At 43.6% G+C, this 14,592-nt stretch overlaps 1 protein-coding gene across 1 annotated transcript in view; it reads right to left on the minus strand.

Annotated features, from left to right (window-relative positions):
• Nucleotides 1-14,592, minus strand: part of Tmem117 (transmembrane protein 117) — a 385,423-nt gene that overhangs the window by 344,245 nt on the left and 26,586 nt on the right. The gene's annotated exons all lie outside the window — the stretch shown is intronic.

Here is a 14,592-nt window from a genome sequence, read left to right on the forward strand (position 1 = left end):
AAATTTCTCCCATTTTCCTTTGCATCTCTTGCTACTTATAAAGCAGTTAATCAACATTTCATTATTAATTACCCGTAAGCATAAACAAATAAGATAAACAAAAGCTGGGTGGTGGTGGCACATGCCATTAATTCCAGCACTTAGGAGGCAGAGGCAGGCGGATTTCTGTGAGTTCAAGGCCAGCCTGGTCTATAAAGTGAGTGCCAGGACAGGCTCCAAAGCTACAGAGAAACCCTGTCTTGAAAAACAAAAAACAAAAAAGATAAACAGAGGGAAGTATCAAAAAGCTTTGGTCCCACCAAATATGGGGGCACCATATTTGCAACCAAAAAAAGCCCAGGACCAGATGGTTTCAGCTCAGAATTCTACAAGATTTTCAAAGAAGAATTAATACAAATACTCCTCAAACTGTTCCACACAACAGAAACAGAAGAAACATTGCCAAACTCTTTTTATGAGGCTACAATTACCCTGGTATCCAAACCACAGATTGGTGCAGGAGAATTGTCTGTATTCTGTCAATCATGTTTTAAATAAATGCTGATCGGCCAGGCAGGAAATATAGGCAGGTCAAACAGACAGGAAGTAGAGGTGGGGTGATGAGAACAGGAGAATGCTTGGAAGGAGGAAGCCCATTCCTCACCATTCCTTTCCAGACCACGGAAGAAGCAAGATGTAATCTACCCCGCTGAGAAAGGTACCAAGCCATGTGGCTAACATAGATAAGAATAATGGGTTAATATAATCTACAAGAGCTAATAAGAAGCATGAGCTAATGGGTCAATCAGTTTATAAGTAATGCAGACTCTCTGTGTGATTTCTTTGGGGCTTACCGGCTGTGGGGTACTGGGCAGGACAGAAACCCCAACAAGCCGGCCCTCATGTTACAACAGATAGACACTACTAAGAAAGAGAATTACACACCAATCTCACTCATGAACATTGATGCAAAAATACTCAATAAAATAGTAGAAAATTGAATCCAAGAACACATCAAAAACATCATCCACCATGATCAAGTCAGCTTCATCCCACATATGCAGGAATGGTTCAACATACGAAAATCTGTCAATGTAATACACCATATAAACAAATTGAAAAATTAAAACCACATGATCATCTCATTAGATGCTGAAAAAGCTTTCGACAAAATACAACATCCTTTTATGATAAAGGTCTTGGAGAGGGTTACAAGGAACATACCTAAGCATAATAAAGGCAATATACAGTAACCCTAACAATTGAAAGTAAGGGACAGGAAGATTGAGAGTTCAAGGCTATGGTGGACCACATAGTGAAATCCACACCAGTGTGGGCTGTATAATGAGGCCCTGTCTCAAAACAAAATGAAACAACAACAAAAATAACAAAAGTTTGGTCCCCTTCAAAGACAGGAAGAGGATTCACTCACATGAAGACAGGTGAAAGATAAAGGGAAGGGCTAAGACAGGCTAGAGGGAGCTTTGAAGGTAAAATAAGCATTACCCTTTTCCTGTGTCCAGAAAATATGACAGATTACCTTGACCCTTACGAGCCCTGTGACCATGACTTGTCAGTAACGAGACCAGTAAATTTCCCCCACCACTTCCTGCAGGGGTTGTGAGATCCAAATTCAATAATGTATGTTACGGATATTTTTGCTCATCTTAGTAAGCCCCCAGTACCTGCCACAGAACTCTGCCCAGTCAATGTTTAAATGACTGTCTCTGTGAACTGTAAATCTTGTCATATTTAAGGTATTTTCAACCCTTAGAATGTATCAACCATTTGGACTTAGTGGATACTCAAAAGCTATTTGTGTAACTGTGCTAATTCTCCTACACTGCTATTTTAATTGTCATATAAATTCTGTTGAAAAGGGGACTGGAGAGATGGCTCAGTGGTTAAGAGCATTGCCTGCTCTTCCAAAGGTCCTGAGTTTAATTCCCAGCAACCACATGGTGGCTCACAACCATCTGTAATGAGGTCTGGTGCCCTCTTCTGGCCTGCAGGCATACACACAGGCAGAACATTGCATACATAATAAATAAATAAATATTTTTAAAAATTCTGTTGAAAATATTTGACGTAAGTGGCACTGGATAGAGATACTGAGTGTGTCCTCTGGCTCAGCATGTAAACACACACAAACACCACTGGGACATCTGCTTCCTGTATGTCCCTTTAGGTCTCGGGCAGAATCCTGTTTCTTCAGGTGCACCTTGCCTGATGAACTCAATAGTGCCATCCCCAACCCACTCTTCTATTACTGCAGTCTTTTTTTAATTTATTTTTATTTCATGTGCATTCATGTTTTCCTGCATGTCTGTATGAAAGCATCAGACGCCGTAAAACTGGAGTTACAGACAGTTGTGAGCAGCTATGTGGGTGCAGGGAATTGAACCTGGGTCCTCTCAGTTTTGATAACCACCTGTAGATAGATAGATGATAGATAGATAGATAGATAGATAGATAGATAGATAGATAGATAGATAGATATAGATAGATATAAGTTATATATCTGTTCTTCTCTTCATCAGCTGTCTTCTCCTGTAGATCACATAAATAAAAAGAGACATAATTTATCCTTCTTGCCTATCCCACAACCCTGGTTCTAAAACTGTGTTTGAACACGGTGGACGCCAGTCAGTACTGCATGAATGAATGATAACAGAGCTGTGTTTTAAGAGTGTGGAGGAAAGATTTCATGTATCATGAAAGATTTCGCTATCCTTAGAAGGGCCTGTTTGCAAAGTTGGCCTCTGGCTGGCAATCAAAAGCTTGAATTTATGAAGGACCCCCACTATTTCATAACCAGGAGATGGGGCTCTCTATGCTAAGCCGTTCATATAAACACTATAATGCAATCCATAGTGGCCAATTAAAGATATTCACAAAGAAATACTGTGGCTTGCTTGGGACTCTTGGCTTTCCTTCTGGAACCTGGAATTTGTTCATGTGTCAAATAGGGGTACCCGCCTGACCAGACCCTAGGATATAATCTGGATCGGTGTGTGACACGGGTTTCCCTGATAGGCAACATGCCGTTTGTGTCCTCATAACTCCTTGAAGTGTGACCTGGGTGTCTTTACGGCCCCGGCTGCCTCCTGCGGCACTTGCCTTTGCTGACTTCCTTTGGATCTGTTTACTGCACAATAAATCAGAGCCCTGAGTCCCAGCATATGCTGAGGCCTGGGAGCCTTTCTCATGACTCATCAGGACTGGGGACGGTCTTAAGCTCCTGACACACAGCAAATGCTTGCCAGCAGCCTGAAATGTAGACCTGAAAGACTAAAATAATTACTGTCAGGTGAGCAGGTTAGGGAAACGGCTATTGCTGAAGTCTGAGAAAGACAGACCCAAGGACCGGAGGAGAGGGGACGAGGCTGTAATAGTTCCAAATTGCTCATGGAAAACTCCTGATTGTGTGAGCAGCGAAGGACTATAAGAGCCGAGGAAAGAGCAGGGCACCAAACGACGAAGGGAGACCACACACATGTGATGATAAGAAACCTGGTCATGGAAATTGGAGTGAGTGTATTCAAGCAGCGTTCAGAAAGCTTGAGGAATGAGAGGCATTTCCAGAACCAAGCACTGGGGGATGGACTTGAGCACAGGAACTGAAGGACCGGAAGCCTGTTCAGAGAAGGCACTCCCGTGTGCTTTGCTTGCTGCCATATTCCAAGCATGTAGAGGCATGCCTAGCATGTGCTGTGCACTCGACAAATGCTTGTCAAGTCGTAAGGAATGAGAGGGAATCACAGAAAATAGACAAATCTTCAGGTGTAGAGGGCTAAAATGGAGACCCTCCAAGCCTGACTATCCTCTCATCGTCAATAAGCACAAAGCAGCAGGTGGTTTGGAGTCTGTGACCACCTGGGCACTGAGGAAGCAGCCAGAATTAACAGTGCCAAAGCCCTACCCTTCTCCCAGCGTTTCTTCATAGAGAACAAAACTAGATGAATATTTCAAATGCCTTTAGGATATACATAACTAGGCACCTAAGAGGCCATGTCTTTATTAGTGGTGTGTGTAAGAAAGTCATTCTTTGCTGAAGGCGCTACCTCTAGGTCTAAACCCTGATGAACAAGAAAGAAGATTTCTCCGGAACACAGCCAGAGTGACAGCTGTGTAAACGACTTCATTAGAATGGGAAGAGCAGAGGTTTTCTGTGCACAGCCTGGGGCGACAATGACAGGCTGAAGAGCAGGGCGGCGCAGAGCCTAGGACCAAATTCACAAATAGCCAGTTTGGCATGGAGGTTGAAGTGGAAACAGATAGCATTCACGAGGAACAAAGCGGATGAAACGCCCAATGCTTTCCGTAATTACTGCTTTAAAGTCTGCATTCTAACATTAAGAATTATTTACCTCCACTTTGCAAATTAATGCTTAATAGTCCAGCTTGTGGATGCTGAAGTGCACTTCCAGGGAACCTTCCGGCACCATGGGCTGCTGGGAAGGCAGCCACAATCTGTGTCACCTTTCAGTCCTCAGTCTCCCCAGGAAGGGGCCTATCTGAAGAGAACAGCTGCCAGAGGCCTTGGCCCTTCCCACATCACGCTGGCACCCACCAATGGTTGTTTCATGGGGAATTAGTGAATAGCTCAGACCCCACTCGAATTCTGGGTTTCTATGAAGGACAAATCCAGGCCCAGAGTTCCAGCATAGGCTGTATCTGTACTACAACCCAACATCTCCCCTGTTGTAGGAGGCCGCATGTTCGTTTCCGGCTACCCAGAACCAAAAGAATCACACAGAAACTATATTTTTAAAACACTGCTTGGCCAATGACTATAGCATATTCCTAGCAAGCTCTTACATATTAAATTAACCCATTTATATTATTTTTCCACAAGGCTTGTAGCCTACCAACAAGGTTTTTCAGCTGGCAACTTGTGTCTGTCTCCTATAGCAGTTCCATGGCATCTCACTGACTCCACCTTCTTTCTCCCAGCATTCAGTTTAGTTTCCACCTAGGTCTACTCTACCCTATCACAGGGCAACACAGATGTTTTTTCATTAACCAATAAAACAGCACATATATAGGACCACCTCCCACACCATTTCCCCTTTTCTGTTTAAATAAAAGGGAAGGTTTTAACTTTAATATAGTAAAATTACATATAAAAAACAGTTATCAAGCAAGAATTATAGTTATAATATTTATATCTATCTTATCTTTTATCATAACTAAGGGAAACTATAATTATAACTATCTATTTTTTAATTACATCAAAGACTCCAGAAGGATATAATATTACCTAAGTTAACAGGAAGTGCATTGTAAGCAACTTTTAAAACTCTAGAATTGACAGACAGATCTTCCTGCCTGGACAGTCACCCAAAGTTCTTTTATATCATTGGGGCATCCATTCCTCAGCCTACAGGCCCATAGTATCCAACAGATGTTTCCATGAAGCAGGAAATTTCAAAGGCAGTTTTGCCTATATTGGCAGTTTGTCAGTCACTTTCTTCTGTGTCATGCAGAATGTCTAGCAGACTCTTTCATGAAGCAGGAACCCTGAAGGACCATCTGACCTTTAGGCAAGTTAAGCAGTCATTTCTCTGTGGATCCTGTATGTCCAGTTCTACAGCATAACATCAAGCAGTTCAGGCAAGAGCAGTTTCTTGCCTAAATGGCTAACAAACTCCATAAGGAGCCTCTTCAATGTGCATCTTCCTCTTGAAGTAGATTGGTGCTGCCAGGAGCAGATGTGTCTCATGTCATGAAAAGTCCTAATTTCTTAAAACATTTTAAATGCCATATTCTGTTAGTCTTTGAAAGGTTTAAAGAATACCTATCCATCTGAAATACATCCCTGTACATCTAGAAAATCAACTAACATGACTAAAAGCTTGACTATTATAGATGACTCTCTATTAACCTATATTTCTTAATGATACATTACATTTTTAAATGAGCTGCACAAACAGAATACCTTAATCAAGAACAGAAAAATACATATAACAAAACCGGCCTTAAGTTTGTATCAATAAACCAAGATCCATACCAATGCAAAGTATTCTTCTTTATATCATATCCCCCTTTAAATGTAAACAAACATTTATAAACAATCATTTGGACCTCCCACACCACTCCCCCACTTCACCCTGTTTTTCTTTCTTTTTTTCCCAATGACTATTCTACTAAATTTCTTACTCTTCTCAGAGTAGGTTGAGAAAAAATCCCTCTAGAATAGTGTTTCTCAACCTGTGGCTCATGACCCCCATGAGGGTCAAATGACCCTCTCTCAGGGGTTGCCTAAGGCCATCTGCATATCAGATTTTACATCATGATTCATAACAGCAACAAAATTACAGCTACGAAGTACAAACCAAAATAATTTTATGGTTGGGGCTCAGTACAACATAAGGAATTGTATTAAAGAGTCGCAGCATTAGGAAGGTTGAGAACCACTGCTCTAGATTCATGTGTTTGAATACTTGGTCCTCTGCTCTGGTACTGTTTGGGGGGACTGTGAGTCCTCACTAGAAAAAGTGAATCACTACTGGGGGTAAGCCTTCAGGTCGTACAGCTTAACCCCACTGCCTATTCCCTCTGCTTCCTGATTGCACACCAAATATGGCCAGCTGCCTCCCACTCCTGTAGCCTGCCATATCTTCTAACCATGATGGACTGTGTCCCTTCTAGAGTGTGAGCCAGTCTTCCCTTCCTCAAACTGCTTTTGCTGGTTGTTTTCGTCACAGCAAAGAGAAAATTAACTAGAACTCAGCCTACAAGAAAGATCAAAGAACCACCCCTTGCTCTAAAAAGACAGAATGTGTCCTAAAGTGACTATTCTAGTCTTCTCTCAACATTCTCTCCTTGAGGGCTGGAGAGGTGACTCAGCAGGGAAAGGACTTGCCATGCAAGCATGAGATAGTGAGTCGGATACCTAAGCTCCACATGAAAGCAAGTCTAGCAAGTGCCCTTAATCCCCCTCAGAAGGCAAAGCCAGAGGGGCATATGGATCCACAGAACAAGCTGGCTAGCTGACGAGCCATGGACAAGCTCTGACTTCACTTGAGTGCTCAATTAACTGACCGAGCCTCAGTGAATTAGATAAAGAAAGAGCAAAGGATGAAGACCACACCAATCTATTTCTATGGCTGTGAAGAGACACCGTGATACAGAAACTCTTATAAAGGAAAGCATTTCGTTGGGGTGGCTCACTTACAGTTCAGAGGTTCAGTCCATTATCACCATGGCAGGACACGGTGGCATGCAGGCAGACATGGTGCTGGGGAAGGAGCTGAGAGTAGTACATCTTGTAGGCAACAGGAAGTAGTAGTCTGTGACACTGGGAGTAGCTTGAGCACAGGAAACCTCAAAGCCCACCCCTATAGTGACATACTTCCTTCAACAAGGCCATACCTCCTAACAGTGCCACTCCCTTTGGGGGCCGTTTCCTTTCAAACTACCACAAACCCCCAGTGTCAATCTTGGGCCTACACACACATGAGGAGACAGAGACTACATGTACACCACACACATGTACACATGTAAAAATAAAGCTCTTTCTGAAAAGACAAATGCAGTGTGAGAAAGTGGAAACGCATACATGCTGTAGGAATTTCTGCCGTGTACGTGTTGGCGTACGATAAATAACCAGACCAGCTCAAGAACAACAGATATAATTTAATAATTGAAAAAGGGGGGAACTCACCCTACAAGAGTGGGAGGTCCAAAGTTCAAAATGGTCCGTCAAGTCAAGCACCGTGTAGAGAGAGCGCGAGCACCTACCTACCCAGGTTTTTCTACCTGGGCTACAGGCGGCCACAGCCTAACCAGATGTGATTGGTTGAGCTTCCCCATCACTACTGTCAGTAACCTTTACGTTACCCGCCCATTTGGGCGTGGCTTCTTATACTACTTAAGCCTATGTAAAGCTTCTTTTCCAGTTACGGGATTCGGTTGTTGTTTCCATTCCAGCAGAGGATTCTGATCTGTGAGTCTACCCCTAAATAAATAACCCTCTATTATTCTCAATTCTGAGCTAGTGTGGGATTTCTTTTAAGCATCCTTCTTCACATACACTCTGATGTCAAACAAAACCTCCCCATACATGACATGACCATGAGCAGCTTCATGTCTTTGCTCCTCAGTTTCTTCCTTACTAAACAGTACACACTCCATTATACTTTTACAATGATTAACTAAGGTAATGTGCACACAGCCAGGGCTTCAGTGCTATCGATGGGGTTTTTATCAATGGGCCATGAACTTAACACTGCCTCCTTCATCACAGCCATGTATTCATTCACTCCAGTGGTATAGAGCCTTAACATGAGTCCTGGACAGTTAGAGCAGAGGGATTGGCTCATGGATACTGCTTGGCAAACATGAGGACCTAGCTTTGAATCTTAGCACTGTAACAATCAAAACATTGTGAAATACGTCCTGGAGATAGAGCTCAGGTGGGAGAGTGCTTTCCTAACACACAAAAAGTCCCGAGTTCAAGCCCCAGCATTGTGTAAGCCAGGGAGGGTGGCATACACCAGAATCCCAGCACTCTAGAGATGGAGGCAAGGGAATCAGAAACCAGAAATCATCCTCAGGCATACAACCAGTTCCAGGCCTGCTTGGACCACATGAGACCATGTCTCAGAACAAATTATCAAACAATTATATGGTAGAAAGCACTAGTCTTTGTATGACATCAAATACCGAAGAGGGACTTCCTAGTTCCTGGGCAGTGACATATGGTGAGTGTAGCGTGGAATCTTTTACAATTAATGTTTTTAGTCTTCAACACAGCACCATAGTGCAGGTTTGGGGTCTTTTATAGGTGTGAAACTGACAACGTTCAGAGAAAGAAAATATCCCAAGGCACCACATCCAGTAAGAGACAGAACCAATGTCTGTATGTCTCTTCTCCACCTTTGGGCTCTTCCATCACTTTCTCGTAGACTCGCCCCAATAGACACTACCCTTTGCTTGAGAGTGATATAAGCAGCCTGGCGCTGAGTTGGAGACCTTGGTCTTCAGGGGACAGCCAAAAGGTCTGCCCATCAGGGGAGCTCAGCTCCAGCAGTCCCAGGGCTGTCCTTGGCTTCACACCCTGTCTCCACTATGGCCATGAGTAACCCCAGCTTTTCCTGGGGTTTGGAGCTACCTAGCCATCAGTCTGATCCTAAACAGGTGAGTGGAACATTCTGCCTTAGGGCCTCAGCAGTGAGCTGATTCCAGTTGGGGTGTCCGTCACCGCAGGAGGGGCCCTGCTCTGAGATCTCATGTTTGCAAGACCTGAAAGGCATTCCACAAAGCACACCAAATGCGTAGCTGAACCTCTTCAAAGAACCTGTTATGCAGAGCCCTATAATTGCCCCTAAGCTGTTCTCCAGCCATTTAATTTTTCATGATGGTATTTCAACAACCTGCAATGATTTGTTTAATCAGTCTTGGACACACTGCAGGAAGCAGCAGCGGCAGAGGGAGGGGCTTCCGCATCACTAATTCACAGTAACCATTGCTCTCTGGGGACCAGCTCCTTGCAAGATGCCAAATAGCATTCCCTCCTAACAAACCTCTGAACTATTGGAGATTAGCAGCCCAAGCAGCCATGCTGCTTCCTGGGTTGGAAAATGACAGCAGGAGCAGCCACTTAACCCCTCACTGAGGTAGATGAGAGCTTTAAATCTCTATGGACTCAAGAGACCAGTGACGAGGAGACCCAAAGCCTGCTGTCCTTGAAGCCCTTGTGTGGACAAGTCTACGCAGGAACAGGTACCTTGATCTCTATGTTTGTAGGGCCTGTCTCTACGAGGTCACACACACAAGGCTGACTGTTTGTGTCAAAAGAGACCACGTGTCTCATCCTCTCAGAGGACTGGGCTTGCTGCTAATCTGTGGGGAGTTTTCCAGTTCACTGCTTTGCTTCCAAACTGGGAAAACAAAAGCAGCAGGAATGGACGGACACCATGGGAGATGGTGCAGACAGTCTGCAGTATCCTGTGCGGGGATACTTCTCTGCCCAAGCCAACGACAGCTGTCACCCTCTGACCAGGGGAGTGGATCAAGACACTCATCATGAAAGCCCCTACTGGCAGCTATGGAAAAACAGATTTCTGAAAATGCTAACAAGAACTGAACAATCATTAGCGAAAACAAGTACTGTAAATATAAATGATGAATCGGAGAAAGAATGGATGATCTTTTTTCACGTTGTCAAGGAATTCAATAGCTAATGAACAATAAGAGCAGTGTATGTAATATAAACACAGTGCTGTTTGTCACACTGGAGAAGCTTATGAGTACACTTTAGTTATTAAGTAGCAGACAATGTTTTCCTCAGAATGAAAGGGTTATTTCTGCTCTTTCCCACTTGGGAAAACACTAATGGCCTGCCTTGGGAACTGCATCCTCCCTGGGGGCAGTGCAGGCTGGCTAGCACCTTCATTTCTCCAGGCTTTCAACAAACACTGATATTCGTGTTCTGTTTTCACAATCAGAATGCTTCCTCACAGTCTGGGGGGCTCAGAGAAGGTAGCATAGAATGGGAAACCAGGTTGTCCACACTGAAAGACATGCAACCCATCCATTCGTATGAGCGGCCACAGCTGTTCTGGCCTCCACGTGGGAAGGTGCCAAAGACTGTGGGGACCGGCTAGCAGGCTGGCTCACTATCATAACGTAATGGTTTTACTGATTTGGGCTGAAATAACCCAGATCCTGAGAATTTAATTATTGTCATTAAGATCTCAGTAAGCCTAGGTATTTTGACAGGTTCTGAATAGGAGATGGGGTGGTGGAGACATATGAATTGAACAATTACTCTTTCTTTGTCCATACAATGTGTATCTAAGAAAACAGTTAGAAACAAGGAACCCGTGACCCTTCGGCCATCTCTCCCCTTAGAAAACATGCCTCCCAAAAGACTCTGCTCCTTCTGTTTTCTGGTGTTTCTGTTGAAACAGGGTCCCACTCAGCAGTTCAGGCTGAACCTGCGCTTGTAGAAATCCTCCTGTCTCAACATCCCCAGCTCGAATTACATTTGAACCACAATAACTAGCTCTAAAAACCAATCCTCAACAAAATATAATGGGATGTCTTTATGTAACTCGTTCTCATTCTAAGGAAACTTACTTGTATGTATTAATAATTTTTAAACCCCTGAGTTTCTCATAGGAAAAGAAGTATGGAACTGTTATTTTGAAACAAACAAACAAACAAAAATCAAAGAAAATTTGACATTTTACTATCTTCCCAAGAGGAGATACATCCCAGAGTCAGAATGATACAGTTAAAGGGAATGATACCTCAAGGAAGAGGCCAGCTCTGCCTCACTCTTGGGGTTTCCTTCTCTGTCCTCCCCACCCCACCCACAAACATCTACTGTGCAGTCCAGGTCCTAACAGCAGAGAAAAAAAAACAAGCTGCTATACCAGCACAGTCCACAAGACGGCGCTCATTGCTAGGAAGAGTGCCTCCTTCACATACACCCGGAACTTAAAACTGACTTTTTATCATGAAACCTCTTAGAGAGGAACAAACCTTTGAAGTAGCTCTAAAGGAAATTTTAATGTCATACATTAACAATTAATGTTTCCAGAAAGTGAAGGCCTCTTCAGTAAAAATCAGTCATATGATTATTAGTTGAAGGGGCTATGCAAACATGTAATTTAAATTTCATAATAACCAACTTAAATTAGAAAATGAAAAAAATAATAATAACCATAGATTAAATTTTTAACTGAAACTGATATTTTATTTAATCCGACATGTCTAAAATATTTACATTTCTGCATGCAGTCGGTGTAAAATGAACAGCAAAGCTTTTCTGATTCCTTAGTGTGATTCTGCCTTCCGCTTCACACCTGCATGTCCCAGCTGCTCAGCAGCAGGCGCATGCCTGATGACACTTCCCCCAACAGTGCACACCTGCAGAGTCGACCCATAGCACTCAACACCAAAGCTAACACCTGGCCGCTAAGCAGACATCCAGCCTGTATTTCTTAGATCACATAAAACATGCCTGCAGAAACGTAAACAGACTTTCCCCGCCTGCAAGGCAGGGCAAGCCCGTGATGTTTCCTGTATGCAAAGCAGATGAAAACAACCCTCTTCACCTCTATAATCTTTTAATTGAATAACAGCCTATAAGATAAATCCTGGCCCTGTTTAATTACAGCTGTCTTATTGACATTGTCTAGCATAAAATACATAATGGGAAAGTGTAACAGAGCAAAACCTGCAAGCTCTCCGATAGAAGGAGAACAGTAAATGTCATGTGTATAATAAAATAAACAAGCATTAAAGAGTGGGTTTAGCAAGCTTTTCCTCACATTAAGGATCTTACACTTCTCCGCTGAACCGCTTACACAGCTAGAGTTTTCTGAATCATAGACACAAAAGGTGCACAAATGCACAACACAAGAGGTTGCTCGTTGATACAAAAGAATTATTAAAACTGGGAAGGGTAGCTATCTTTTTGTTTTTGAGACAGGGCTTTTCCTGTATAGCCCTGGCTGTCCTAGAACTGATGCTGTAGACCAAGCTGGCCTTAAACTCAGAGATCTGCCTGCCTCTCCCTCTGTCTCTGCCTCACAAATGCTGGGATTAAAGGCGTGCAAGGGTAGCTATCTTATTCAGATATAAGGTCCTGAAAGTACTGACTTGATTTTTCTGGTGCGAGAACAAGTTCAGAAGAAAGCCTTGCTTCTTTTACAACCATGTTGGTGAGAGCAGGGAAATGCAATCGCTTTGCCAAAGTGCAGCACCACCACGGAGCTCCCGCTGGAAGACACTGTGTCTGAGTCTACAGACAAATCTTCAGGGATCCCGCACCCAGACTCGGGCACCATGCTAAGTGATGTTGAGAAAAGTCTTTGTGTCAGGCGGAGCATGCAGACTGCACCCAGAGGAGTAACACTTACAATTCCTTATGGCCCCTAAATATCTGCAAACCCCACATCCCACAAAATAGCTTTGAGACTAGATTCCAGATAGGAGGCAAGCTGGTTTCCTTTCTGCGCATGCAAAACAAAACATAAAATTTCAAGTTACTTACAAACAAAAGTTATTCAAGTTCTCTAATCCTATGACAGAGGTTTATACCATAGCATTCAAGTAATAAAATGTTATTCAAGAAGTTACAAAAATTAATTTTTAAAAAGGCATACTGATTGGGACCAACAGGATAGACCAGTATAGAAAGGTGTTTGCTGCCAAACTAGAAAATGTAAGTTCAATCCCTGGGACCTACATAGTAGAAGAGAATGGATTCCCACAAATTATCCGCTGAACTCTACATACGGACTCTGGTGCGTGCATGTGCGCGCGCGCGTGCGCGCGCGCACACACACACACACACACACACACACACACACACACACACACACACACACACAGGTGCACACACATAAATAATTTTAAAAATAAGGTGAGGTTTTCATATTTATAATTTATTGGAGCCTGAACTCAAGCCTAAGTATCTGATCTTCAGTTTGGAGACCTGAGGACAGGCCCTGGTACTTCATTTTATAGATGAGAAAACGGCTTTCATACTAAAGCGTGATGAAATGAGGAAGTGCAGAAAATGCTACAGACACAGGCTGGTGATTTGAACGGGGCTTCGATTTTACTCTTACACATGGTACATCTTGTGACCCGATGCAAACAGGTTTCTTTCCTATGGCCCATGGAATAACCATGACAATGTTCTAGCCAAATGGACCTGCAGTTCCAGCGGCAGCGAAGTGAGCCTCCCAGGGGCCCAGCAAGGCTTCTGTAGCAACGTGGCTCTGTATGCCAGAGCTCTCAATTATTCACGATAATCCTGAAAGGTTGGGGGTAGCCACTGCCAAGGCAGCAGAAACTAATTAGCATTTCCCTGGGTTAGATAAATCTGGGTCAGAGTAAACTGAGCAGGTGCATAAATTATACAATGATAAAATCTACAGGAAGGAGCCCAGGCTCCTTAAGATACAAGGGAGGACAACAGAATGATCAGGAGTTTGAACTCTCAACGTCAGAGCCAAAGTGAGGAAGCCCTGTGAGGAGCACCTCTCCCTGTTTAACCTGCACACACTGAGAACTTCTGCCATCAACAGGAGAACTCCTTGTGTTTGCTCCTTAGGAACGGGGTCTGCCCTGAGTGACTTGGAGGTCACGCTAACCAGGCAGGCACAGGGGCCTGGATTCTTACTCTGACAGGGTGACTAAGGGGTTGACACCACAGCAGACAACAGCAAAGGCCATGCTGAGAACTGGTGTCCCTAAGGGACACTGTTGAGCATGTTCGTGTTCTAGGCTCTGCCCCCAAATTGGAGTATTTGACCTTTCAGCAGGCAGATCAGTCCAAGCAACGTTACAGTCGAGGTAGGAAATAAAAAGAAAAGAATTGAAAAACACGTTTGAGAAAGAAATTCCATTGCAAATGGTCCTGAGTGACTCTAATGGAAATGAAAAACGTACATGTCAAGTCGAACCAGTTGGGCTAAACTCAGGAAGCAGGCATATATGGCCAGGGGCCTAAGCAATGAGGGCTAGGGCAGGTGCAAGCAGCAGCATCTCTGCAGACTCCAGCTTGCCTATACATGCTGGCTTCAACCGTCTAACTCCATCTCACACACACACACACACACACACACACACACACACACACACACC

This window comes from Microtus ochrogaster, chromosome 15 (assembly GCF_000317375.1).
Source record: "Microtus ochrogaster isolate Prairie Vole_2 chromosome 15, MicOch1.0, whole genome shotgun sequence".
NCBI lineage: Eukaryota > Metazoa > Chordata > Mammalia > Rodentia > Cricetidae > Microtus > Microtus ochrogaster.